The sequence below is a fragment of the Tachypleus tridentatus genome, unplaced genomic scaffold (genome assembly GCF_004210375.1).
Source record: "Tachypleus tridentatus isolate NWPU-2018 unplaced genomic scaffold, ASM421037v1 Hic_cluster_2, whole genome shotgun sequence".
Lineage (NCBI taxonomy): Eukaryota > Metazoa > Arthropoda > Merostomata > Xiphosura > Limulidae > Tachypleus > Tachypleus tridentatus.
The window spans coordinates 53,482,067-53,509,965 of record NW_027467782.1 but is presented as its reverse complement, the minus strand read 5'-3'; the positions used below and the strand labels follow the sequence as shown (position 1 = coordinate 53,509,965).

General features: G+C 30.2%; 1 pseudogene across 1 annotated transcript; it reads left to right on the top strand.

The window, feature by feature from the left end:
- Positions 1–74: 74 nt before the first annotated feature.
- Positions 75–27,899, top strand: LOC143242612 (uncharacterized; annotated as a pseudogene). The gene is made up of 2 exons (XR_013022993.1): positions 75–588; positions 25,232–27,899. The product of XR_013022993.1 is annotated as an uncharacterized LOC143242612 (transcript).

Sequence of the window (27,899 nt, the reverse complement as noted above, 5' to 3'; positions counted from 1 at the left end):
TTTGTACATTTCTCACAAACATGAAGACAAGTTGACGTTTTGAACTTTTCAGTTCTCTTTACGAACGGGAGGAGCCACCCGTGGGTCGAGCACGCGCATGACGGAAGGATCAAAGTCACGGTAAGCGTCTCTTTTATTCAAGAAGCTGGTGACGTTTGCCATTGGTTCAAATTTTCACGTGATGCAGCAGAAATGGAGAGATTACAGAAATGCGACTCAATGCTGGCTGAATGCAACTGGTGCGAGGGCGCGCGCGGCGGAGATTGACAAAGGAAAGTTTAATTCCGAATGCGGGACTTTCAGCGAGAATTTTGATGGAGAGCGGATTTATCAACAGCCAGCCGTCCATGGCAGAATTTATGACGGCGTCGCCACACAGAGGATCGTCGATGAACAACACGGTCGTGCCACCTCTCTGCCACATGGAGAATGCGAATCAGCCAAACCTCGTTCCTGCCGTGTATTCAGCGATGTCCCAGTCTCCATCGCCGCCAACCAAACAACCCAGCCAGGTAGACGGTCTCAACGTTTCGGTACCGGAATACCCTTGGATGAAAGAAAAGAAAGTCGTGCGAAAACAGCGTCAAGGTAAGACTTAGGCCTCTTTATTTTACCCTGAATGATTTATTGTCTTTATAAGGAAGAGGGGTGGGGGTCAGTTACTCTGTTGTCAATACTGAACTTTACTCAAAGAGGGGATAATTAATTAGGTGTTCTGTAGTTAGGATAGCATATAATATCATGATACCACATGATATTAGGGCTACATATAAAATCATGATACTACATAATATTAAGAGACTGTATAATATCATGATACTACATGATATCAGGATACTATATAATATCTGGATACTACTACATCGTATTAGTATAGTATATATTATCTGGATATTACTATATGATATTAGGACATTATATAACATCATTATATTAGGCCACTATATAATATGATAATCCATGATATTAGGACACTATAATATCATAATACTACATGATATTAGGATACTACATAATATCATGATACTACATGATATTAGGACACTGTAACATCATGATACTACATGATATTAGACCACTATATAATATGATAATCCATGATATTAGAACACTATAATATCATGATACTATATGATATTAGGACACTAAAACATCATGATACTACATGATATTAGGACACTATAACATCATGATACTACATGATATTAGGACACTATATGATATCAGATACTACATGATATTAGGACACTGTATAATATCATGATAATACATGATATTAGGATACTACATAATATCATGATACTACATGATATTAGGCCACTATATAATATGATAATCCATGATATTAGGACACTATAATATCATAATACTACATGATATTAGGACACTATATAATATCATGATAATACATGATATTAGGATACTACATAATATCATGATACTACATGATATTAGGCCACTATATAATATTAATATGATAATCCATGATATTAGAACACTATAATATCATGATACTATATGATATTAGGACACTATAACATCATGATACTATATGATATTAGGACACTATAACATCATGATACTACATGGTATTAGGATACTACATAATATCATGATACTACATGATATTAGGACACTTTATGATATCAGGACACTTTATAATATCAGGATACAACATCATATTAGGATAGTATATATTATCTGGATATTACTATATGATATTTGGACACTATATAACATCATGATATTAATAAATATATAATATCATGATACTACGTAATATTAAGACACTATAATATCATGATAATACTTGATATTAGGACGCTATAATATCATATAGTATATAATATCCCTTTATATCTATCTGCAGTATATGGGTCGTTTTTTTAACTTTTATCAAAATGTGTAAATCCCTCCAATATGCACTACAAATGTTCAAATACATAAAAATTTGTAGATTAAGTTAAATACCGACTTCGTTCTGTTTACAAATATATCTGTTTAAAAGTGCTGACAACTCATACAGTATTAATAATTAGTCTCTGTAATAGCTGTTAAACCATCCAAGCAGATTTAGTTGAAAAGTAAGGTGAGGTCGCTTTAGTCCTGCCTCGGTTTTTTTACTCAAGTTCTTATCCCACATATTCAGTTGTGTACTTTTGTTCTGTTTGATTACAAAAGTTGTTAAACAAAAATGAAATTCACTCGAATATTCCAGGATGTACAACATTTTACTTCTCAGTAAAAACGGAACAACAATATAATATTACATGTACAGCTAACGACGAGCATAACCATATACATTGTGGTAAATATCGGTAAAAGCGAAACTGTTTGTGTTACGAGGGACAATTTGTAGTTCTATATAAATTAATATATAGGTGTATTACCATAAACATCCGAAGTATACTTCATTGTAAAACAATACAACATTTATCAAGCTGAGAAATTCGTTAGAATTTCAAGTTTAATATTATGAGATAACCATTTTATTTGACTGTTTTATTATGGAATAACCATGTTATTTGACAGTTTTATTATGGGACAACCATGTTATTTGAGAGTTTTATTATGATATAACTATGTTATTTGACTGTCTTATTATGGTATAACCATGTTATTTGACACTCTTGTTTTGGTATAATCATGTTATTTGACTTTTTTTTTATGATATAACCATGTTATTTGACAGTTTTGTTATGGGATATCCATGTTATTTGACTTTTTTATTATGATATAACCATGTTATTTGACAGTTTTGTTATGGGATATCCATGTTATTTGACTGTCTTATTATGGGATAACCATGTCAGACAGCTAATAATTCTGTGTCTACGTGATAACATGAATATTTGTGTGTTTTTTAGCACAATAATTGGCCTAAAATTGTTTGGTGTATAATCCGATTTGTAATTAAAAAGACAGAAGTAACTTACATTTCATGATCTATTGAACCAACTATTCCAACATAGGTCGTTCATTTATCAGAGTCTTATCCAATTATTCCAAATGTGTAGGCAAATTAATTTAAAAGTAGGCTCAACAAATAAGTTAATAAGTTATTGGTTTGTATTTTGTTTATTTTTCTATTGGATATATAATATATACTATCACCTTGTTCTTCCACTGATAAAGTTTGTAGTGTTTTACATGAATACAACGCTATCACCAGATATTTCATGTTATCTTATCTGTAGAAAACTTAACTATGTTTGTATATAGTATATAATAACACAGAACACACGTTAGAAAGACATGCTGAATTATGTGATGGCACAAATAAAAACGAACTCTGATATTCTTACTGCATTGGGTATTTTAACCTTTGACCAGGAGCTCACAAACAATTAGTAGCGACGGCTCACACCGATAGAGATCGGTGAAGACTTGTGTGCTTGATTACGTCTCAGGTTTATTTACAATTGTACGGTGTTTGGTGTCATACGTCTGCACACAACTCTCTTAATTGTTATTTGAATACTATATGAATACTATTTATTTGTTATTTTTAAATTATCTGCTAAATAACAGAGAACTTCAATAAATAATCAAGAGAATCTTGATCGATTTGAGACCCAATCTTCATAGTTAAAAATGACCATGTGCACATGATAAAAACACGTATCAAGATGACGTGTTCTCAAAAAAGCAAGTTTAAATAGAGCATGAGTGGAACAGTTAAATAAACTTATTTTAAACGGTTTTCACTGTAACTTGTACTGGATTAGTCATAGTAACATCTTTTACACGAGGTAGCACTATACAGGATGTTGAGATTCACTTACTAAAGAAATTTATATAGTTAAGTAGAAAGCATTAGACAGTTCAAAGTTAAGTAGAAAGCTTTAGACAGTTTAAAGTTAAGTAGAGAGCTTTACACAGTTTAAAGTTAAGTAGAGAGCTTTAGACAGTTTAAAGTTAAATAAAGAGCTTCAGACAGTTTACAGTTAAGTAGAGAGCTTTAGATAGTTTAAAGTTAAATAAAGAGCTTCAGACAGTTTACAGTTAAGTAGAGAGGATTAGAGAGTTTAAAGTTAAGTAGAGAGCTTCAGACAGTTTACAGTTAAGTAGAGAGCTTTAGATAGTTTAAAGTTAAATAAAGAGCTTCAGACAGTTTACAGTTAAGTAGAGAGCTTTAGACAGTTTAAAGTTAAGTACAGAGCTTCAGACATTTTACAGTTAACTAGAGAGCTTTAGACAGCTTAAAGTTAAGTAAAGAGCTTCAGACAGTTTACAGTTAAGTAGAGAGGTTTAGATAGTAGAAAGTTAAATAAAGAGCTTCAGACAGTTTACAGTTAAATAGAGAGCTTTAGACAGTTTAAAGTTAAGTAAAGAGCTTCAGACAGTTTACACTTAAGTAGAGAGCTTTAGATAGTTTAAAGTTAAATAAAGAGCTTCAGACAGTTTACAGTTAAGTAGAGAGCTTTAGACAGTTTAAAGTTAAGTAGAGAGCTTCAGATAGTTTACAGTTAAGTAGAGAGCTTTAGATAGTTTAAAGTTAAATAAAGAGCTTCAGACAGTTTACAGTTAAGTAGAGAGCTTTAGACAGTTTAAAGTTAAATAAAGAGCTTCAGACAGTTTACAATTAAGTAGAGAGCTTTAGATAGTTTAAAGTTAAGTAAAGAGGTTTCCATTGTACAAATTTAAGTAGAGAGCTTTAGATAGTTTAAAGTTAAGTAAAGAGGTTTAGATTATACAAATTTAAGTAGAGAGCTTTAGATAGTTTAAAGTTAAGTAAAGAGGTTTAGATTGCACAAATTTAAGTAGAGAGCTTTAGATAGTTTAAAGTTAAGTAAAGAGGTTTAGATTGTACAAATTTAAGTAGAGAGCTATAGGCAGTTTAATGTTAAGTAGAGAACATTCAATTGTACTAATCTAATTACAGAGCTTTAGATAATTTGAAGTTTATTAGAGAAATTTAGACAGTTTACACTTAAGTAGAGAGCTTTAGATAGTTTAAAGTTAAATAAAGAGCTTCAGACAGTTTACAGTTAAGTAGAGAGCTTTAGACAGTTTAAAGTTAAGTAGAGAGCTTCAGACAGTTTACAGTTAAGTAGAGAGCTTTAGATAGTTTAAAGTTAAATAAAGAGCTTCAGACAGTTTACAGTTAAGTAGAGAGCTTTAGACAGTTTTTAAGTTAAATAAAGAGCTTCAGACAGTTTACAATTAAGTAGAGAGCTTTAGATAGTTTAAAGTTAAGTAAAGAGGTTTCCATTGTACAAATTTAAGTAGAGAGCTTTAGATAGTTTAAAGTTAAGTAAAGAGGTTTAGATTATACAAATTTAAGTAGAGAGCTTTAGATAGTTTAAAGTTAAGTAAAGAGGTTTAGATTGCACAAATTTAAGTAGAGAGCTTTAGATAGTTTAAAGTTAAGTAAAGAGGTTTAGATTGTACAAATTTAAGTAGAGAGCTTTAGATAGTTTAAAGTTAAGTAAAGAGGTTTAGATTGTACACATTTAAGTAGAGAGCTATAGGCAGTTTAATGTTAAGTAGAGAACATTCAATTGTACTAATCTAATTACAGAGCTTTAGATAATTTGAAGTTTATTAGAGAAATTTAGACATTTTATAGTTATGTAGAGAGCTTTAGATAGTTCAAAGCTAAATAGAGAGCTTTAGAGAGTTTAATATTAGGTAGAGAGCTTTAGTCAGTTTAAAGTTAAGTAGAGAGCTTTAGATAGTTTCGGTTAGTTAGATAATCATTTTAATCACACTATATGATAATAATACTTTATATTCCAATTAGGAGTAGTCTCGTTACTACAACAACTTTCTTGTTAATTGATGATCATTTCACGGTACTGGTTAAATGGTTGAGAAACATTTTAATTATAGGTAATGGGATATTCATTCTTACTTTAATTACACGTATTGTTTAGGACGATTAAAGACGTAGTTTTAACACTTTCAATTTGTTTTATTTTTGAGTTGTTACTTTCCACTGTTATCCTAATATTTTACTCTAACTCTCACAATGTGGACAAATCTCGTGAAATATTATTAGGTTTACGGTCGAAAATGTCGATAACTGTGCTGGAACCCCACTGAGGAAACAATGTAAAAAAACAATATTTAGCTCGCTATACTCCTTTCTGGATGGACTTTTAGTTGTGTTTTTAGTAGGTAACTAGATCTGATTGTAATGTTATTATTCATGGACAACACGGTGGACCAGTCCTGTTCTTCAGAGACGATGTTTATCAGCTCGACTTGTAGATTCATACTTGAAACATTTACAAAGTTTCAGAATGATGCCCGAAGACAAAAGGACTTTTTGTACCAAATATATCGTTACTTCAAACGTTTCGTTTATACACGTAAAAGTATTAGCTTCAGTCAACTCTACCAATTTCTAAGGAGTACAATAATGGTTATACAAGTATTCAGAAGTTAACAGATAAAAACATGAGTTTCTTACACTACGCACATTATTCTGCACATTCTAATAAAAACATGTTTATCTATCAAAACATACAGCTTTGTTCATTATTTCATATCAGTAAAACAAAACCAAAACAAAACTAGATATTGTTCAACAAAACTAGATATTGTTCAACAAAACTAGATATTGTTCATCGTGTCTTCCTTCGTCTTTCTAACCTTTAAAACACCTTTTCTTCTTTGGGTGAGATCTAAAATTATTAATTTCATGTGTCTGGTTATTAAAGTTAGAAAATTAAAGTAACACAAAACTTGTTATTTTCTTACCTTATTTCTAAACACAGTAATAATTAAAGTTAAAATTTACTGAGACTGTTGTTTAACAGATCATAACGGCTTTGTTACCACTTCTAAACACAGTAATAATTAAAGTTAAAATTTACTGAGATTGTTGTTTAACAGATCATAACGGCTTTGTTACCACTTCTAAACACAGTAATAATTAAAGTTAAAATTTACTGAGACTGTTGTTTAACAAATCATAACGACTTTGTTACCACTTCTAAACACAGTAATAATAAAAGTTAAAATTTACTGAGATTGTTGTTTAACAAATCATAACGACTTTGTTACCACTTCTAAACACAGTAATAATAAAAGTTAAAATTTACTGAGACTGTTGTTTAACAAATCATAACGACTTTGTTTCCACTTCTAAACACAGTAATGATTAAAGTTAAAATTTACTGAGATTGTTGTTTAACAAATCATAACGACTTTGTTACCACTTCTAAACACAGTAATAATTAAAGTTAAAATTTACTGAGATTGTTGTTTAACAAATCATAACGACTTTGTTTCCACTTCTAAACACAGTAATGATTAAAGTTAAAATTTACTGAGATTGTTGTTTAACAGATTATAACGACTTTGTTTCCGCTTCTAAACACCGTAATAATTAAAGTTAAAATTTAATGAGACTGTTGTTTAACAGATCATAACAACTTTGTTACCACTTCTAAACACCGTAATAATTAAAGTTAAAATTTACTGACACTGTTGTTTAACAGATCATCACAACTTTGTTACCACTTCTAAACACAGTAATAATTAAAGTTAAAATTTACTGAGATTGTTGTTTAACAGATCATTACAACTTTGTTAGCACTTCTAAACACAGTAATAATTAAAGTTAAAATTTACTGAGATTGTTGTTTAACAGATCATAACGACTTTGTTTCCGCTTCTAAACACCGTAATAATTAAAGTTAAAATTTACTGAGATTGTTGTTTAACAGATCATTACAACTTTGTTAGCACTTCTAAACACAGTAATAATTAAACTTAAAATTTACTGAGACTGTTGTTTAACAGATCATCACAACTTTGTTACCACTTCTAAACACAGTAATAATTAAAGTTAAAATTGACTAAGATTGTTGTTTAACAGATCATCACAACTTTGTTACCACTTCTAAACACAGTAATAATTAAAGTTAAAATTTACTGAGATTGTTGTTTAACAGATCATAACGACTTTGTTTCCGCTTCTAAACACAGTAATAATTAAAGTTAAAATTTACTGAGACTGTTGTTTAACAGATCATCACAGCTTTGTTACCACTTCTAAACACCGTAATAATTAAAGTTAAAATTTACTGAGATTGTTGTTTAACAGATCATAACGACTTTGTTTCCACTTCTAAACACACTAATAATTAAAGTTAAAATTTACTGAGACTGTTGTTTAACAGATCATCACAGCTTTGTTACCACTTCTAAACACCGTAATAATTAAAGTTAAAAGTTACTGAGACTGTTGTTTAACAGATCATCACAACTTTGTTACCACTTCTAAACACGATAATGATTAAAGTTAAAATTTACTGAGATTGTTGTTTAACAGATCATAACAACTTTGTTACCACTTCTAAACACAGTAATGATTAAAGTTAAAATTTACTGAAACTGTTGTTTAACAGATGATAACGACTTTGTTACCACTTCTAAACACAGTAATGATTAAAGTTAAAATTTACTGAGATTGTTGTTTAACAGATCATGACAACTTTGTTACCACTTCTAAACACAGTAATAATTAAAGTTAAAATTTACTGAGATTGTTGTTTAACAGATCATAACGACTTTGTTTCCGCCTCTAAACACCGTAATAATTAAAGTTAAAATTTACTGAGACTGTTGTTTAACAGATCATCACAACTTTGTTACCACTTCTAAACACAGTAATGATTAAAGTTAAAATTTACTGAGATTGTTCTTTAACAGATCATAACGACTTTGTTACGACTTCTAAACACAGTAATGATTAAAGTTAAAATTTACTGAGATTGTTGTTTAACAAATCATAACGACTTTGTTTCCACTTCTAAACACAGTAATGATTAAAGTTAAAATTTACTGAGATTGTTGTTTAACAAATCATAACGACTTTGTTACCACTTCTAAACACAGTAATAATTAAAGTTAAAATTTACTGAGATTGTTGTTTAACAAATCATAACGACTTTGTTTCCACTTCTAAACACAGTAATGATTAAAGTTAAAATTTACTGAGATTGTTGTTTAACAGATTATAACGACTTTGTTTCCGCTTCTAAACACCGTAATAATTAAAGTTAAAATTTAATGAGACTGTTGTTTAACAGATCATAACAACTTTGTTACCACTTCTAAACACCGTAATAATTAAAGTTAAAATTTACTGACACTGTTGTTTAACAGATCATCACAACTTTGTTACCACTTCTAAACACACTAATAATTAAAGTTAAAATTTACTGAGATTGTTGTTTAACAGATCATTACAACTTTGTTAGCACTTCTAAACACAGTAATAATTAAAGTTAAAATTTACTGAGATTGTTGTTTAACAGATCATAACGACTTTGTTTCCGCTTCTAAACACCGTAATAATTAAAGTTAAAATTTACTGAGATTGTTGTTTAACAGATCATTACAACTTTGTTAGCACTTCTAAACACAGTAATAATTAAAGTTAAAATTTACTGAGACTATTGTTTAACAGATCATCACAACTTTGTTACCACTTCTAAACACAGTAATAATTAAAGTTAAAATTGACTAAGATTGTTGTTTAACAGATCATCACAACTTTGTTACCACTTCTAAACACAGTAATAATTAAAGTTAAAATTTACTGAGATTGTTGTTTAACAGATCATAACGACTTTGTTTCCGCTTCTAAACACAGTAATAATTAAAGTTAAAATTTACTGAGACTGTTGTTTAACAGATCATCACAGCTTTGTTACCACTTCTAAACACCGTAATAATTAAAGTTAAAATTTACTGAGATTGTTGTTTAACAGATCATAACGACTTTGTTTCCACTTCTAAACACACTAATAATTAAAGTTAAAATTTACTGAGACTGTTGTTTAACAGATCATCACAGCTTTGTTACCACTTCTAAACACCGTAATAATTAAAGTTAAAATTTACTGAGACTGTTGTTTAACAGATCATCACAACTTTGTTACCACTTCTAAACACGATAATGATTAAAGTTAAAATTTACTGAGATTGTTGTTTAACAGATCATAACAACTTTGTTACCACTTCTAAACACAGTAATGATTAAAGTTAAAATTTACTGAAACTGTTGTTTAACAGATGATAACGACTTTGTTACCACTTCTAAACACAGTAATGATTAAAGTTAAAATTTACTGAGATTGTTGTTTAACAGATCATGACAACTTTGTTACCACTTCTAAACACAGTAATAATTAAAGTTAAAATTTACTGAGATTGTTGTTTAACAGATCATAACGACTTTGTTTCCGCCTCTAAACACCGTAATAATTAAAGTTAAAATTTACTGAGACTGTTGTTTAACAGATCATCACAACTTTGTTACCACTTCTAAACACAGTAATGATTAAAGTTAAAATTTACTGAGATTGTTCTTTAACAGATCATAACGACTTTGTTTCCGCTTCTAAACACAGTAATAATTAAAGTTAAAATTTACTGAGATTGTTGTTTAACAGATCATAACAACTTTGTTACCACTTCTAAACACAGTAATAATCAAAGTTAAAATTTATTGAGATTGTTGTTTAACAGATAATAACGACTTTGTTACGACTTCTAAACACAGTAATGATTAAAGTTAAAATTTACTGAGATTGTTGTTTAACAGATCATAAAAACTTTGTTACCACTTCTAAACACAGTAATGATTAAAGTTAAAATTTATTGAGATTGTTGTTTTACAGATCATAACAACTTTGTTACCACTTCTAAACACAGTAATGATTAAAGTTAAAATTTACTGAGATTGTTGTTTTACAGATCATAACAACTTTGTTACCACTTCTAAACACAGTAATGATTAAAGTTAAAATTTACTGAGATTGTTGTTTAACAGATCATAACAACTTTGTTACCACTTCTAAACACAATAATAATTAAAGTTAAAATTTACTGAGACTGTTGTTTAACAGATCATAACAACTTTGTTATCACTTCTAAACACCGTAGTAATTAAAGTTAAAATTTACTGAGATTGTTGTTTAAGAGATCATAACAACTTTGTTATCACTTCTAAACACAGTAATGATTAAAGTTAAAATTTACTGAGATTGTTGTTTAACAGATCATAACTTTGTTACCACTTCTAAACACAGTAATAATTAAAGTTAAAATTTACTGAGATTGTTGTTTAACAGATCATAACGACTTTGTTACCACTTCTAAACACACTAATAATTAAAGTTAAAATTTACTGAGACTGTTGTTTAACAGATCATAACAACTTTGTTACCACTTCTAAACACAGTAATAATTAAAGTTAAAATTTACTGAGATTGTTGTTTAACAGATCATAACGACTTTGTTACCACTTCTAAACACAGTAATGATTAAAGTTAAAATTTACTGAGATTGTTGTTTAACAGATCATAACGACTTTGTTTCCGCTTCTAAACACAGTAATAATGTAATGTAAAATCTAATAACATTTGGTATAACAGAAATTCGAACCCTCGACTCTCATATCACGAGTCCTGTGCCCTCTTTGCTGGGATCTTTTCAGTAAACCCGAACGTTCTTCTAGTTTTTATTCTATACCCGTAAGGGTACAGAGGTAAACTTTATGACGCTAAATACCGGGTTTCGACACCCGTGGAAGGTAGAACACTAATATCATATTGTGTAGATCTGTGACGCTGGAAAGCAGGTTTCGATACCTGTGATAGGCACATCACTAATATTATATTGTGTAGATCTATGACGCTAGAGAGCAGGTTTCGATACCAATATTATGTAGTTTTATGACGCTAGAGAGCTTGTTTCAATACCTGTGATAGGCACATCACTAATATTATATTGTGTAGATCTATGACGCTAGAGAGCAGGTTTCGATACCAATATTATGTAGTTTTATGACGCTAGAGAGCTAGTTTCAATACCTGTGATAGACACATCACTAATATTATATTGTGTAGATCTATGACGCTAGAGAGCAGGTTTCGATACCAATATTATGTAGTTTTATGACGCCAGAGAGCTAGTTTCAATACCTGTGATAGGCACATCATTAATGTTATATTGTGTAGATCTATGACGCTAGAGAGCAGGTTTTGATACCAATATTTTGTAGTTTTATGACGCTAGAGAGCTAGTTTCAATACCTGTGATAGGCACATCACTAATATTGTGTAGTTTTATGATGCCATAAAGCGGATTTCGATACCCGTGGTAATATTGTGTAGTTTTATGATACTAGAGAGCAGCTCATAAGTTACAAAACACATTAAAATTAAACAATATCCTTGTTCGATGGAATGGTTCGCTTATTTATCATATGTTTATCCTTTGGTTTGTGCTCATTAATCAAAATTTTCAACAGAAAACGTCTTGGAACTGACGGAAACGAACTGTTATAGAAAGACGTTTCGAAAGATCCTGTCTTCTGGTCTGTCGTTTCACAAACTTCATAAGACTTCTTTCTGCTGTGAACATAATTATGGAATATCGAGGTCATTCACTTGAGGTTTGTCGGTGTTAACTTCCAGTAACATGTTCATTATTTCACATTGTTAAGGACAGGATATTTAACACTGTTCACACGTAACATGTATCATCGACATGAATCCGCTGTCTGTTAGAATAAAAAGAAGGCAGCTATTCAATAACACCCGCCGCCAGCACTTGCATTTGACCGTCACTCTTAACGCACGAGTCTTGCACATAAACGTCAGGTTTCACAGGTCAAGTAACTTATAACCTTTAAGTCACCCTCCATTTAGGAGAGTAATACTTGGTTTGACTTTGTTAAACAAATCTTTAATCAAGTACATTCTTCCATATTTTTATTCGTATATTTAATGTTTTTACGTCCTAAAGTTTGAACACTATCATAAGTAGAGTTTTAACATTATGAAGACCTAAAAACACTGTTCTTAAGACATCACTGACCTTATATGGCAGAGTTCTAGTGGACTTGTAGAGCCCTGAAACTCTTATCACCAGAGCATGATCGGAGCTTTGTCGGGGTTAGGTGGTTCCACCAAGGAATAAAGAGCGCTCTGTTTGTATCCAACCATCCAGATTATAGTGAAACTGTTTAGAAGTTACAGGATTCGTTCTTTCATTTATCTTGATGTTTCTTCATTATTTCTATGAAATCTCTTTGAATATCCTTAACCGTTAAAGTTGCGAGAGCAAACAGACAAGAAATATTTCATGTCTAATACAAGATGTCAACCTCAAGAATACACTCGATAAAAATAAGCGAAGAGAATATGAGTCTATTGGGAATATCTGTATGTTTCTTTAAATCACTAATCTGTTGGGAATATCTGTATTTTTCTTTAAGTCACTAATCTGTTAAGAATATCTGTATGTTTGTTTAAATCACTAATCTATTGGGAATATCCGTATGTTTGTTTGAATCATTAATCTGTTAGGAATATCTGTATGTTTGTTTAAATCACTAATCTGTTGAGAATATCTGAATGTTTGTTTAAATCACTAATCTGTAGGAATATCTGTATGTTTGATTAGAGCACTAATCTGTTGGGAATATCTGTATGTTTGTTTAAATCACTAATCTGTTGGGAATATCTGTATATTTGTTTAAATCACTAATCTGTTAAGAATATCTGTATGTTTGTTTAAATCACTAATCTGTTGGAAATATCTGTATATTTGATTAAATCTCTAATTTGTTATAAATATCTGTATGTTTGTTTAGAGCACTAATCTGTTGGGAATATCTAAATGTTTGTTTAAATAACTAATCTGTTAGGAATATCTGTATGTTTCTTTAAATCACTATACTGTTGGGAATATCTGTATGTTTGTATAAATCACTAATCTGTAAGGAATATCTGTATGTTTGTTTAAATCACCAATCTGTTAGGAATATCTGTATGTTTGTTTAAATCACTGATCTGTTGGGAATATCTGTATGTTTGTTTAAATGACTAATCTGTTAGGAATATCTGTATGTTTGTTTAAATCACTAATCTGTTAGGAATATCTGTATGTTTGCTTAAATCACTAATCTGTTGGAATTACTGTGTGTTTGTTTAAATCACTAACCTGTTAGGAATATCTGTAATGTTGTTTAAATCACTAATTTGTTAGGAATATCTCTATGTTTGTTTAAATCAGTAATCTGTTGGGAATATCTGTATGTTTGTTTAAATCACTAATTTGTTGGGAGTATCTGTATGTTTGTTTAAATCACTAATCTGTTAGGAATATCTGTATGTTTGTTTAAATCACTTATCTGTTAGAAATATCTGTATGTTTCTTTAAATCACTGATTTGTTAGGAATATCTGTATGTTTGTTTAAATCAGTAATCTATTAGGAATATTTGTATGATTGTTTAAATCACTAATCTGTTGGGAATATCTGTATCTTTGTTTAAATCACTAATCTGTTAGGAATATTTCTTTGTTTAAGTCAATAATCTGTTGGGAATATCTGTATGTTTGTTTAAATTACTAATCTGTTGGGAATATCTGTATGTTTGTTTAAATCACTAATTTGTTAGGAATATCTCTATGTTTGTTTAAATCAGTAATCTATTAGGAATATTTGTATGATTGTTTAAGTCACTAATCTGTTGGGAATATTTGTATGTTTCTTTAAATCACTAATCTGTTGGGAATATCTGTATGTTTCTTTAAATCAGTAATCTGTTGGGAATATCCGTATGTTTGTTTGAATCATTAATCTGTTAGGAATATCTGTATGTTTGTTTAAATCACTAATCTGTTGGGAATATCTGTATGTTTGTTTAAATCACTAATTTGTTAGGAATATCTCTATCTTTTTTTAAATCACTAATCTATTCGGAATATCTGTATGTTTCTTTAAATCACTACTCTGTTGGGAATATCTGTATGTTTGTTTAAATCGCTAATCTGTTAGGAATATCTGTATGTTTGTTTAAAGTACTAATCTGTTGGGAATATCTGTATGTTTCTTTAAATGACTAAAGTGTTAGAAATATCTGTATGTTTGTTTAAATCACTAATATGTTAAGAATATCTGTATGTTTGTTTAAATCACTAATCTGTTAGAGATATCTTTATGTTTGTTTAAATCACTAATCTATTCGGAATATCAGTATGTTTCTTTAAATCACTAATCTGTTAGGAATATCTGTATGTTTGTTTAAATCACTAATCTGATAGGAATATCTGTATGTTTGTTTAATCGCTAATCTGTTAGGAATACCTGTATGTTTACTTAAATCACTAATCTGTTAGAAATATCTGTATGTTTGTTTAAATCACTAATATGTTAAGAATATCTGTATGTTTGTTTAAATCACTAATCTTTGGGAAATATCTCTATGTTTGATTAAATCTCTAATTTGTTATGAATATCTGTATGTTTGTTTAAATCACTAATCATTGGGAAATATCTCTATGTTTGATTAAATCTCTAATTTGTGATGAATATCTGTATGTTTGTTTAAGTCACTAATCTCTTAGGAATATCTGTATGTTTGTCTAAATCACTACTCTCTAGGGAATATCTGTATGTTTCTTTAAATCACTAATCACATGGCAATATCTGTATGTTTGTTTGAATCACAAATCTCTTGGGAATATCTGTATGTTTGTTTAAATCAGTAATCTGTTGGGAATATCCGTATGTTTCTTTAAATCATTAATCTGTTAGGAATATCTGTATGTTTGTTTAAATCACTAATCTATTCGGAATATCTGTATGTTTGTTTAAATCGCTAATCTGTTAGGAATATCTCTATGTTTGTTTAAATCACTAATCTCTTGGGAATATCTGTATGTTTGTTTAAATGACTAATGTGTTAGAAATATCTTTATGTTTGTTTAAATCACTAATCTGTTGGAAATATCTGTATGCTTGTTTAAGTCACTAATCTGTTGAGAATACCTGTATGTTTGTTTAAATCACTAATCTGTTAGGAATATCTGTATATTTCTTTAAATCACTAATTTCTTAAAAACATCTCTATGTTTCTTTAAATCACTAATCTATTCGGAATATCTGTATGTTTGTATAAAACACTAATATGTTGGGAATATCTGTATGTTTTTTAAATCACTAATCTGTTAAAAATATCTGTATGTTTGTTTAAATTACTAATCTGTTGGAAAAATCTTTATGTTTGTTTAAATCACTAATCTGTTGGAAATATCACTATGTTTGTTTAGGTCTCTAATTTGTTATGAATATCTCTGTTTGTTTAGAGCACTAATCTGTTGGGAATATCTGTATGTTTGTTTAAATCACAAATCTGTTGGTAATATCTGTATGTTTCTTTAAATCACTAATCTGTTGAAAATATCTGTATGATTGTTTAAATCACTGATCTGTTGGGAATATCTGTATGTTTGTTTAAATCACTAATCTGTTAGGAATATCTGTATGTTTGCTCAAATCACTAATCTGTTAGGAATATCTGTATGTTTGTTTAAATCAGTAATCTGTTGGGAATATCTGTATATTTGTTTTAATCACTAATCTGTTAGGAATATCTGTATTTTTGTTTAAATCGCTAATCTGTTAGGAATATCTGTATGTTTGTTTAAATCACTAATCTGTTGGAAATTACTGCATGTTTCTTTAAATCACTAATCTGTTAGGAATATCTGTATGTTTGTTTAAATCACTAATCTGTTAAGAATATCTGTATGTTTGTTTAAATCACTAATTTGTTGGGAATATCTGTATGTTTGTTTAAATCACAAATCTGTTGGGAATATCTGTATGTTTCTTTAAATCACTAATCTGTTGGGAATATCTGTATGTTTGTTTAAATCACTAATCTGTTAGGAATATCTGTATGTTTGTTTAAAACACTAATCTGTTAGGAATATCTGTATGTTTGTTTAAATCACTAATCTATTAGACACTTCTGTATGTTTGTTTAAATAACTAATTTGTTAGGAATATCTGTAAGTTTGTTTAAATCAGTAATCTGTTGGGAATATCTGTATGTTTGTTTAAATCACTAATCTGTTAGGAATATCTGTATGTTTGCTTAAATCACTAATCTGTTAGGAATATCTGTATGTTTGTTTAAATCACTAATCTGTTAGGAATATCTGTATGTTTGTTTAAATCAGTAATCTGTTGGGAATATCTGTATGTTTGTTTAAATCACAAATCTGTTGGGAATATCTGTATGTTTCTTTAACTCACTTATCTGTTAGGAATATCTGTATGTTTGTTTAAATCACTAATCTGTTAAGAATATCTGTATGTTTGTTTAAATCACTAATCTGTTGGGAATATCTGTATGTTTGCTTAAATCACTAATCTGTTAGGAATATCTGTATGTTTGTTTAAATCACTAATCTGTTGGAAATATCTGTATGTTTGATTAGACCACTAATCTGTTGGGAATATCTGTATGTTTGTTTAAATCACTAATCTGTTGGGAATATCTGTATGTTTGTATAAATCACTAATCTGTTAAGAATATCTGTATGTTTGTTTAAATCACTAATCTGTTGAAAATAACTGTATGTTTTTTAAATCACTAATCTGTTAGGAATATCTGTATGTTTGTTTAAATCACTAATCTCTTAGGAATATCTGTATGTTTCTTTAAATAACTAATCTGATAGGAATATCTGTGTTTGTTTAAATCACTAATCTGTTAGGAATATCTATATGTTTGTTTAAATAACTAATCTGTGAGGAATATCTGTATGTTTGTTTAAATCTCTAATTTGTGAAGAATATCTCTATGCTTGTTAAAATCAGTAATCTGTTAGGAATATTTGTATGTTTGTTTAAGTCACTAATCTCTTGGGAATATCTGTATGTTTGTTAAAATCTATAATTTGTTATCAATATCTGTATGTTTCTTTAGAGCACTAATCTGCTGGGAATATCTGTATGTTTGTTTAAGTCACTAATTTGTTAGGAATATCTCTATCTTTTTTTAAATCACTAATCTATTCGGAATATCTGTATGTTTCTTTAAATCGCTAATCTGTTAGAAATATCTGTATGTTTGTTTAAATCGCTAATCTGTTAAGAATATCTGTATGTTTGTTTAAATCACTAATCTGTTGGGAATATCTGTATGTTTGTTTAAATCACTAATCTGTTAGGAAGATCTGTATGTTTGTTTAAATCACTAATTTGTTAGGAATATCTGTATGTTTCTTTAAATCACTAATCTGTTAGGAATATCTGTATGTTTCTTTAAATCGCTAATCTGTTAGGAATATCTGTATGTTTGTTTAAATCACTAATTTCTTGGGAATATCTGTATGTTTATTTAAATCACTAATTTCTTGGGAATATCTGTATGTTTATTTAAATCACTAATCTGTTAGAAATATCTGTATGTTTGTTTAAATCACTAATTTGTTAGGAATATCTGTATGTTTGTTTAAATCACTAATCTGTTTTGAATATCTGTATATTTGTTTAAATCACTAAACTATTTGGAATATCTGTATACCTTTTTAAATAACTAATCTGTTAAAAATATCTGTAGGTTTGTTTAAATTACTAATCTGTTGGAAAAATCTTTATGTTTGTTTAAATCACTAATTTCTTGGGAATTCACTAACGTGTTAAGAATATCTTTATGTTTGTTTAAATCACTAATCTGTTGGAAATATCTCTATGTTTGTTTAAATCTCTAATTTGTTATGAATATCTCTATGTTTGTTTAGAGCACTAATCTGTTGGGAATATCTGTATGCTTTTTTAAATCACTAATCTGTTGGGAATATCTGTATGTTTGTTTAAATCACCAATCTGTTAGGAATATCTGTATGTTTGTTTAAAACACTAATCTGTTAGGAATATCTGTATGTTTGTTTAAATCACTAATCTATTAGACACTTCTGTATGTTTGTTTAAATAACTAATTTGTTAGGAATATCTGTAAGTTTGTTTAAATCAGTAATCTGTTGGGAATATCTGTATGATTGTTTAAATCACTAATCTGTTGGGAATATCTCTATGTTTGTTTAAATCTCTAATTTCTTATGAATATCTGTATGTTTGTTTATAGCACTAATCTGTTGGGAATATCTGTATGTTTGTTTAAATCACAAATCTGTTGGGAATATTTGTATGTTTGTTTAAATCACTAATCTGTTAGGAATATCTGTATGTTTTTTTAAATCACTAATCTGTTAGGAATATCTGTATGTTTTTTTAAATCACTAATCTGTTGGGAATATCTGTATGTTTGCTTAAATCACTAATCTGTTAAGAATATCTGTATGTTTGTTTAAATCACTAATCTGTTTGGAATATCTGTATGTTTGTTTAAATCACTAATCTGTTAGAAATATCTGTATGTTTGTTTAAATCACTAATTTGTTAGGAATATCTCTATGTTTGTTTAAATCAGTAATCTGTTAGGAATATCTGTATGATTGTTTAAATCACTAATCTGTTGGGAATATATGTATGTTTGTTTAAATCACTAATCTGTTGGAAATATCTCTATGTTTGTTTAAATCTCTAATTTGTTATGAATATCTGTATGTTTGTTTAGAGCACTAATCTGTTTGGAATATCTGTATGTTTCTTTAAATCACTAATCTGTTGGGAATATCTGTATGTTTGTTTAAAACACTAATCTGTTAGGAATATCTGTATGTTTGTTTAAATCACTAATCTGTTAGAAATATCTGTATGTTTGTTTAAATCACTAATCTGTTAGGAATATCTGTATGTTTGTTGAAATCACTAATTCGTTAGGAATATCTCTATGTTTCTTTAAATCACTAATCTGTTGGGAATATCTGTAAGTTTGTTTAAAACACTAATCTGTTAGGAATATCTGTATGTTTGTTTAAATCACTAATCTGTTAGAAATATCTGTATGTTTGTTTAAATCACTAATCTGGTAGAAATATCTGTATGTTTGTTTAAATCACTAATTTGTTAGGAATATCTGTATGTTTGTTTAAATCACTAATTTGTTAGGAATATCTGTATGTTTGTTTAAATCACTAATCTGGTAGAAATATCTGTATGTTTGTTTAAATCACTAATTTGTTAGGAATATCTGTCTGTTTGTTTAAGTCACTAATCTGTTAGGAATATCTCTATGTTTGTTTAAATCAGTAATCTGTTGGGAATATCTGTATGTTTGTTTAAATCACTAATCTGTTAGGAATATCTGTATGTTTGTTTAAATCACTAATCTGTTGGGAATATCTGTATGTTTGTTTAAATCACTAATCTGTTAGGAATATCTGTATGTTTGTTTAAATCACTAATTTGTTAGGAATATCTGTATGTTTGTTTAAATCACTAATCTGGTAGAAATATCTGTATGTTTGTTTAAATCACTAATTTGTTAGGAATATCTGTATGTTTGTTGAAATCACTAATTTGTTAGGAATATCTGTCTGTTTGTTGAAATCACTAATCTGTTAGGAATATCTCTATGTTGTTTAAATGAGTAATCTGTTGGGAATATCTGTATGTTTGTTTAAATCACTAATCTGTTGGGAATATCTGTATGTTTGTTTAAATCACTAATCTGTTAGGAATATCTGTATTAGAACAGTAATATTTGTCATCAACTAGATACATTAGGACAGTAATATTTGTCATCAACTAGATACATTAGGACAGTAATATATGTCACCAACTAAATACTTAGGACAGTAATATTTGTCACCAACTAAATACATTAGGACAGTAATATTTGTCATCAACTAGATACATTAGGGCAGTAATATTTGTCATCAACTAGATACATTAGGACAGTAATATTTGTCATCAACTAGATACATTAGAACAGTAATATTTGTCACCAACTAAATACTTAGGACAGTAATATTTGTCACCAACTAAATACATTAGGACAGTAATATTTGTCATCAATTAGATACATTAGGACAGTAATATTTGTCATCAACTAGATACATTAGGACAGTAATATTTGTCACCAACTAAATACTTAGGACAGTAATATTTGTCACCAACTAAATACATTAGGACAGTAATATTTGTCATCAAGTAGATACATTAGGACAGTAATATTTGTCACCAACTAAATACATTAGGACAATGATATTTGTCATCAACTAGATACATTAGAAGAGTAATATTTGTCACCAACTAAATACATTAGGACAGTAATATTTGTCATCAACTAGATACATTAGAACAGCAATATTTGTCACCAACTAAATACATTAGAACAGTAATATTTGTCACCAACTAAATACATTAGGACAGTGATATTTGTCAACAACTAGATACATTAGAAGAGTAATATTTGTCACCAACTAAATACATTAGAACAGTAATATTTGTCACCAACTAAATACATTAGGACAGTAATATTTGTCATCAACTAGATACATTAGGACAGTGATATTTGTCACCAACTAAATACATTAGGACTGTAATATTTGTCATCAACTAAATACATTAGAACAGCAATATTTGTCACCAACTAAATACATTAGGACAGTGATATTTGTCACCACCTATATACATTAGAACAGTGACATTTGTCACCAATTAAATACATTAGGACAGTAATATTTGTCACCAACTGAATACATTAGGACAGTGATATTTGTCACCAACTAAATACATTAGGACTGTAATATTTGTCATCAACTAAATACATTAGAACAGCAATATTTGTCACCAACTAAATACATTAGGACAGTAATATTTGTCATCAACTAGATACATTAGGACAGTAATATTTGTCACCAACTAAATACATTAGGACAGTGATATTTGTCATCAACTAAATACATTAGAAGAGTAATATTTGTCACCAACTAAATACATTAGGACAGTAATATTTGTGTCACTAACTAAATACATTAAGACAGTAATATTTGTCACCAACTAAATACATTAGGACAGTAATGTGTGTCACTAGGTAAATACATTAGGATAGTAATGTTTGTGTCACTAACTAAATACATTAGGATAGTAATATTTGTGTCACTAACTAAATACATTAAGACAATAATATTTGTCACCAACTAAATACATTAGGATAGTAATATTTGTGTCACTAATTATATACATTAAGACAGTAATATTTGTGTCACCAACTAAATACATTAGGACAGTAATATTTGTGTCACTAACTAAATACATTAAGACAGTAATATTTGTGTCACCAACTAAATACATTAGGACAGTAATATTTGTGTCACTAACTAAATACATTAAGACAGTGATATTTGTGTCATTAACTAAATACATTAGGACAGTAATATTTGTCACCAATTAAATGCATTAGGACAATAATATTTGTCACCAACTAAATACATTAGGACAGTAATATTTGTGTCACTAACTAAATATATTAGGACAGTAATATTTGTGTCACCAATTAAATACATTAGGAGAGTAATATTTGTGTCACCAATTAAATACGTTAGGACAGTAATATTTGTGTCACCAATTAAATACATTAGAACAGTAATATTTGTGTCACCAATTAAATACATTAGGACAGTAATATTTGTGTCACTAAAATGACGAATTGTTTATGACGCGCTACAGATTGTATCTAGTTTTTGTTTTAAATAAGAAAAGCAGAAAACATTGACCTCGTACTCGTATCTTATGAGAATTCAGGCGTAATTTGATACAGACTTATTTTTTTTCCTACAACCATTAAGAGCATGTAAAGAGATCGTATAGCTAGCTTTTTTTTTCTTATTCTTACGCCAAACTTATAAACGTTCTTGAGTAACACAGTGTTGAAACAGTTACTATCTCTCGTCAATCTATTTAAAAAACGAATCTGATGGATCCAGTTCAAAGAAATCAAGTTACGTTTATAAATAATCTCCTTATTACTTACTAATTTATCATGATTAATATTGTATGACATTCGTATATGCTCAGTCCGGTACAGAGGCTAATTTGTAAAGGAAATGAAAACCACAAGGTTGATTATTGCAGTTTCTTCAAGCGTATAAACAGCTTGAGCTCTTGGCTTATCTCATACTGTCGTTCCCAGAAGAGGTTTAGAACATTCTAGTATCTAATAAGTGTCTTCAAACAAATTGTATTATAACTATATGCGTGTGGAAAACGTGTCTTATTTGATCTCGTTTTTTTTTAGTTTTCCATTTCTCCGTGAGATAGCGCTTCGAAGGAACAAGTTTTGTTTTATTAGTAGTCGTGAACCAGAAGTGAATTTTGTGTTAATAGCAGTTTGTGTTGACAACAAGGAATGTTTAAATAACTTCCTCTTTAGCCGAAATTTATTGAATCGATTGAATTTTGTTGTTCATGAACGAATGTATTAAAAACATTTTTCATAATACGAGCATTGGTTTACACCTCAGATCCAACAAACCAACGTTATTTGAATCGATAAAGATATCTGCTTCTGTATAATCAAATTCTGTTTTACCATCTCTTCATAAACGTTATCTTAACATATTTTATCCATTTCCTTCTTTAAGGAATTATTACAATAGAAATAATTTGGTCGATTCCAGAACAACACCACTGGAACACACCAGAACACTATAATAATATTTTGTCTTGTTCCACTTCAGCGTAAAACTACATTACACTCTATTCCATTCGCAAGGATCGAACCTCGAATTTTAATATTAATATTCCGGAAATTTACCATTAAGTTGTGGTGATACACAATAAGTTGATCGTAATAAATATAATGATTTTTTTACAATGAGCTCTTTATCGTTTATTAGTAATTTAACAGAGAAATTATAAAACAGAATTACTAATACACAAAGAATTTAAATTAATCATTTATAAACAGAAAGTATAAAATAGAATTATTAATATACAGAAAATACAAAATAAAATTGTTCATACACAAAAAGTAAAACAGTTATTCATAGGCAGGAATTATAAAACACAGTTTATCCACAGCAGACATCTGAATATGTTTAACTTTCCATACCAGTGACACGATCGTTTTGAAAGAAACCGGTTAATAATAAAATCGATCTGTACAAACACGTTCCAACAAAACTATCAGCCACAGAGAAAGTTTCGTGATATATCCTGAGTAAACGTAATTAATTTTACGTTTACGCGAATGTCCCCCGCTTGGACAGCGCAAAGTCTTCGGAATTACAACGCTAAAATTAGGGGTTCGATTCCTTTCGGTGGGCATAGCAGATAGCCCGATGTGGCTTTGGTATCAGATAAACTTTCACTCAAACTCTTAGTATATATTGGATCAATTTTTTTTACACACTTATTTCAATAGTGATCACATTTCTTTACACACTTATTTCAATAGTGATCACATTTCTTTACACTTGTTTCAATAGTGATCACATTTCTTTACACACTTGTTTCAATAGTGATCACATTTCTTTACACACTTGTTTCAATAGTGATCACATTTCTTTACACACTTGCTTGTGTGATCACATTTCTTTACACACTTGTTTCAATAGTGATCACATTTCTTTACACACTTGTTTCAATAGTGATCACATTTCTTTACACACTTGTCTCAATAGTAATCACATTTCTTTACACTTGTTTCAATAGTGATCACATTTCTTTACATAATTATTTCAATTGTGATCACATTTCTTTACACAATTATTTCAATAGTGATCACATTTCTTTACACTTGTTTCAATAGTGATCACATTTCTTTACACACTTGTTTCAATAGTGATCACATTTCTTTACACACTTATTTCAATAGTGATCACATTTCTTTACACTTGTTTCAATAGTGATCACATTTCTTTACACACTTGTTTCAATAGTGATCACATTTCTTTACACACTTGTTTCAATAGTGATCACATTTCTTTACACACTTGTTTAAATAGTAATCACATTTCTTTACACTTGTTTCAATAGTGATCACATTTCTTTACATAATTATTTCAATTGTGATCACATTTCTTTACACAATTATTTCAGTTGTGATCACATTTCTTTACACAATTATTTCAATTGTGATCACATTTCGTTACACAATTATTTCAGTTGTGATCACATTTCTATACACAATTATTTCAGTTGTGATCACATTTCTATACACACTTATTTCAACAGTGATCACATTTCTTTACACTTGTTTCAATTGTGATCACATTTCTTTACACAATTATTTCAGTTGTGATCACATTTCTTTACACAATTATTTCAATAATGATCACATTTCTTTACACTTGTTTCAATAGTGATCACATTTCTTTACACACTTGTTTCAATAGTGATCACATTTCTTTACACACTTATTTCAATAGTGATCATATTTCTTTACACACGTATTTCAATAGTGATCACATTTCTTTACACTTGTTTCAATAGTGATCACATTTCTTTACACACTTCATTTCTAACGTTATCGTGATCTTTTCTCCACATAGAGGGCGGAGACAACGGGTTGCCAAGGAGGCTGCGAACAGCTTACACCACCACGCAGCTGTTGGAACTAGAAAAGAGTTCCACTTTAACAAGTATTTGTGCAGACCACGTCGTATTGAGATCGCCGCGTCCCTCGACCTGAGCGAAAGGCAGGTCAAGGTGTGGTTCCAGAATCGCCGCATGAAACACAAAAGACAAAACAAAGATGGTTCTTCTTACCAAGGTGACAGTGGTAGTGAGAGTTTTGACAAGGAGAATTCCCTGGACAAGGAAGAAGGGTTGATTTCAAACCCTCCTGCACAAAATAACCACATCGAATATACTGAATCGGAGATTGACCGTTGCCGGAATACCACGCGTTCAGAAGAACCAGAGTCTCGTGAGGACCAAGACCTTTCAATTTCCCAAGCGTCAACAGATCGGGTTTTTCAAGGAAACAAGCTACCAACTAATGAGGTGATGTCTCCAGAAGGTCCTCCTGTTATTCACCCAACTAATGAGGTGATCTCCCCAGAAGGTTCCCCTGTTATTCAACCAGTGGTGGCTGGAGTCGACTTCGTTCACCCCGCCAACTCGGACAAGTACAAAACGACTCCTAGTCTCCGCTTGTTGAGTGGTTCTACACGCCACAGATCGCCTCCTTCAACCTATCTGTCTCCAAGTTCCAGCCCTGGAGAGAGCCCGAAAACCTCTCCACAGTGCCAGCAACCACGGATTTACCCTAGTCTTTACTCGAAAGACAGAATGTCAAGTTATACTCCCAGCGGTCAGCGAGAATACACACCGCCCTTTGTGGCCTGTAACTATTACAAGACACCTCCGCCCACGCACAATCAATCACAACAAAGAGACAATTCGGAGACATCCTACCACGTGACGGATAAACAGGAAGTTTATTCTACGGCCTGCTCCATGATCTACCCTCCACTGGGACATGATCACGTTCCACAATCTTCTCCAGTGGGGTGCGTCCAATCTCGTGGAGCTCTAATGAATTTTAGCATCTCAGACCAACGTATGGCAACACTCTACCCTCATGAGAATGTCGGTCAAATCGACCAACACCCCTCACCGAACCCACCTTCTTACATTCAGGAAGACTACGGCCGATATGATAATTATAGAATGACAACTTTTAATTCGTGCCGAGCAGGTGACGACGCAAGAAACTTCGTGCCGTCTAACGGTCAAAGTATATTTTGTGATCTTTCTAGCAACAACGAGAACCACATACCACGATGTGGCGTCACAACTCCTAAGCAACATATCTCTTCAACCATCTCGTTGCATGATCCCACAGGTTCTGTTGGAAACACTTCTGTTTATAATCCATCTTCAGACCTGTACAACGGTCAGTGTTGGACGAACAGTGAACTTAGTTTTAACTACAGTGGCTATTATGACTCTATAAATTACGTAGAGAGCCCCCTGTGGGACAACACAATTCTTCATCAATAAATACACAGCCCCCCAGAATATTACCAACTTAGTTCACTTTGAATCAAATCAGCTGTTGTCACGACAACGCTCCTCATTTTGCAACAGCACAAAAATATTTTTTAAAATTATTCGGAGACACCTCTTCCTATCCAACAATACTTAAAATTTATTTAGCATTGTTACTTCGCATTGTAACGAGTTCCTATTGTTAAACCTATAACTCGTCATTTTTCAGTTCATAATATTTGAAACTGTACTGTATTTCAAAATAGTAGGTAGAATCATTCTACTAAAAACTAAGTTATTACTTATGAAAATTTTAAATATTTAATAAAAAAGAATCTGCTATAAATATGAATCAATTCAGTCAAGACTAAATATTAATAGACCAATTTATCTAATGCTAGAATATCAACAAGTACATCTTCTGTATATTAATTTAGGTAATAGATGGCGCTTTAGTCGTTCTGTTTAAAAATAACCTTGTTCGTATATAATTATTCTATTATGGATTACATAAACTTGGTGTGGTACTGTCTTTTCTCTCTAATGTGCATTTTTCAGCGGTGTCGATTATTGTCGTTCATACATTGTATGTTTTATATTAAGTTCCACTTAATAACCTAGCTGAACGGTATTTATTAGAAAGGTCAATCTATTTCTTATCTTTCATCTTTAACTATTCGTAATAGCTTAAAAAGTTATTTATATTTATGAATCTTTAATCATATTTCTCCAATATCTTGACCTCTCATCAATCAATCACATGATCTTCAAAACTAGACATGTTGTGGTTTCCTTCTTTAAAGGAAGGTAGAGTTCCCCACCCGTCTTGTTAAACAAATGTACTGCAGAAACAAACTGTGCCGATTATACCAGAAAACCCGGCCATGCTAGGTACAACATCACAAGCTATGCAAAAGTGTAGTGCTCGAGTGTTTTATATATAACGTAATAATGTGTCGTGTGTAAGCTTCTGAACAACGCTTGTACACACACGCGCAATGTACGTAAATATTGTGTGATCTGTATCTGGGACAACTGCTTATATTAAAGCATCGATTAGATCGCTATACTACAAACGTTGCAATATGCAACAGGTATTATTTATTATAAGTAGACTTGTACTAGGCCAGACAGTTTATGTTAGATTGTTTTCAGTTCGTTGTAACAGTAAACATAATGTGTTAACAGTGTAGTTATTGGTTTAAACATGACGTCAACACACAT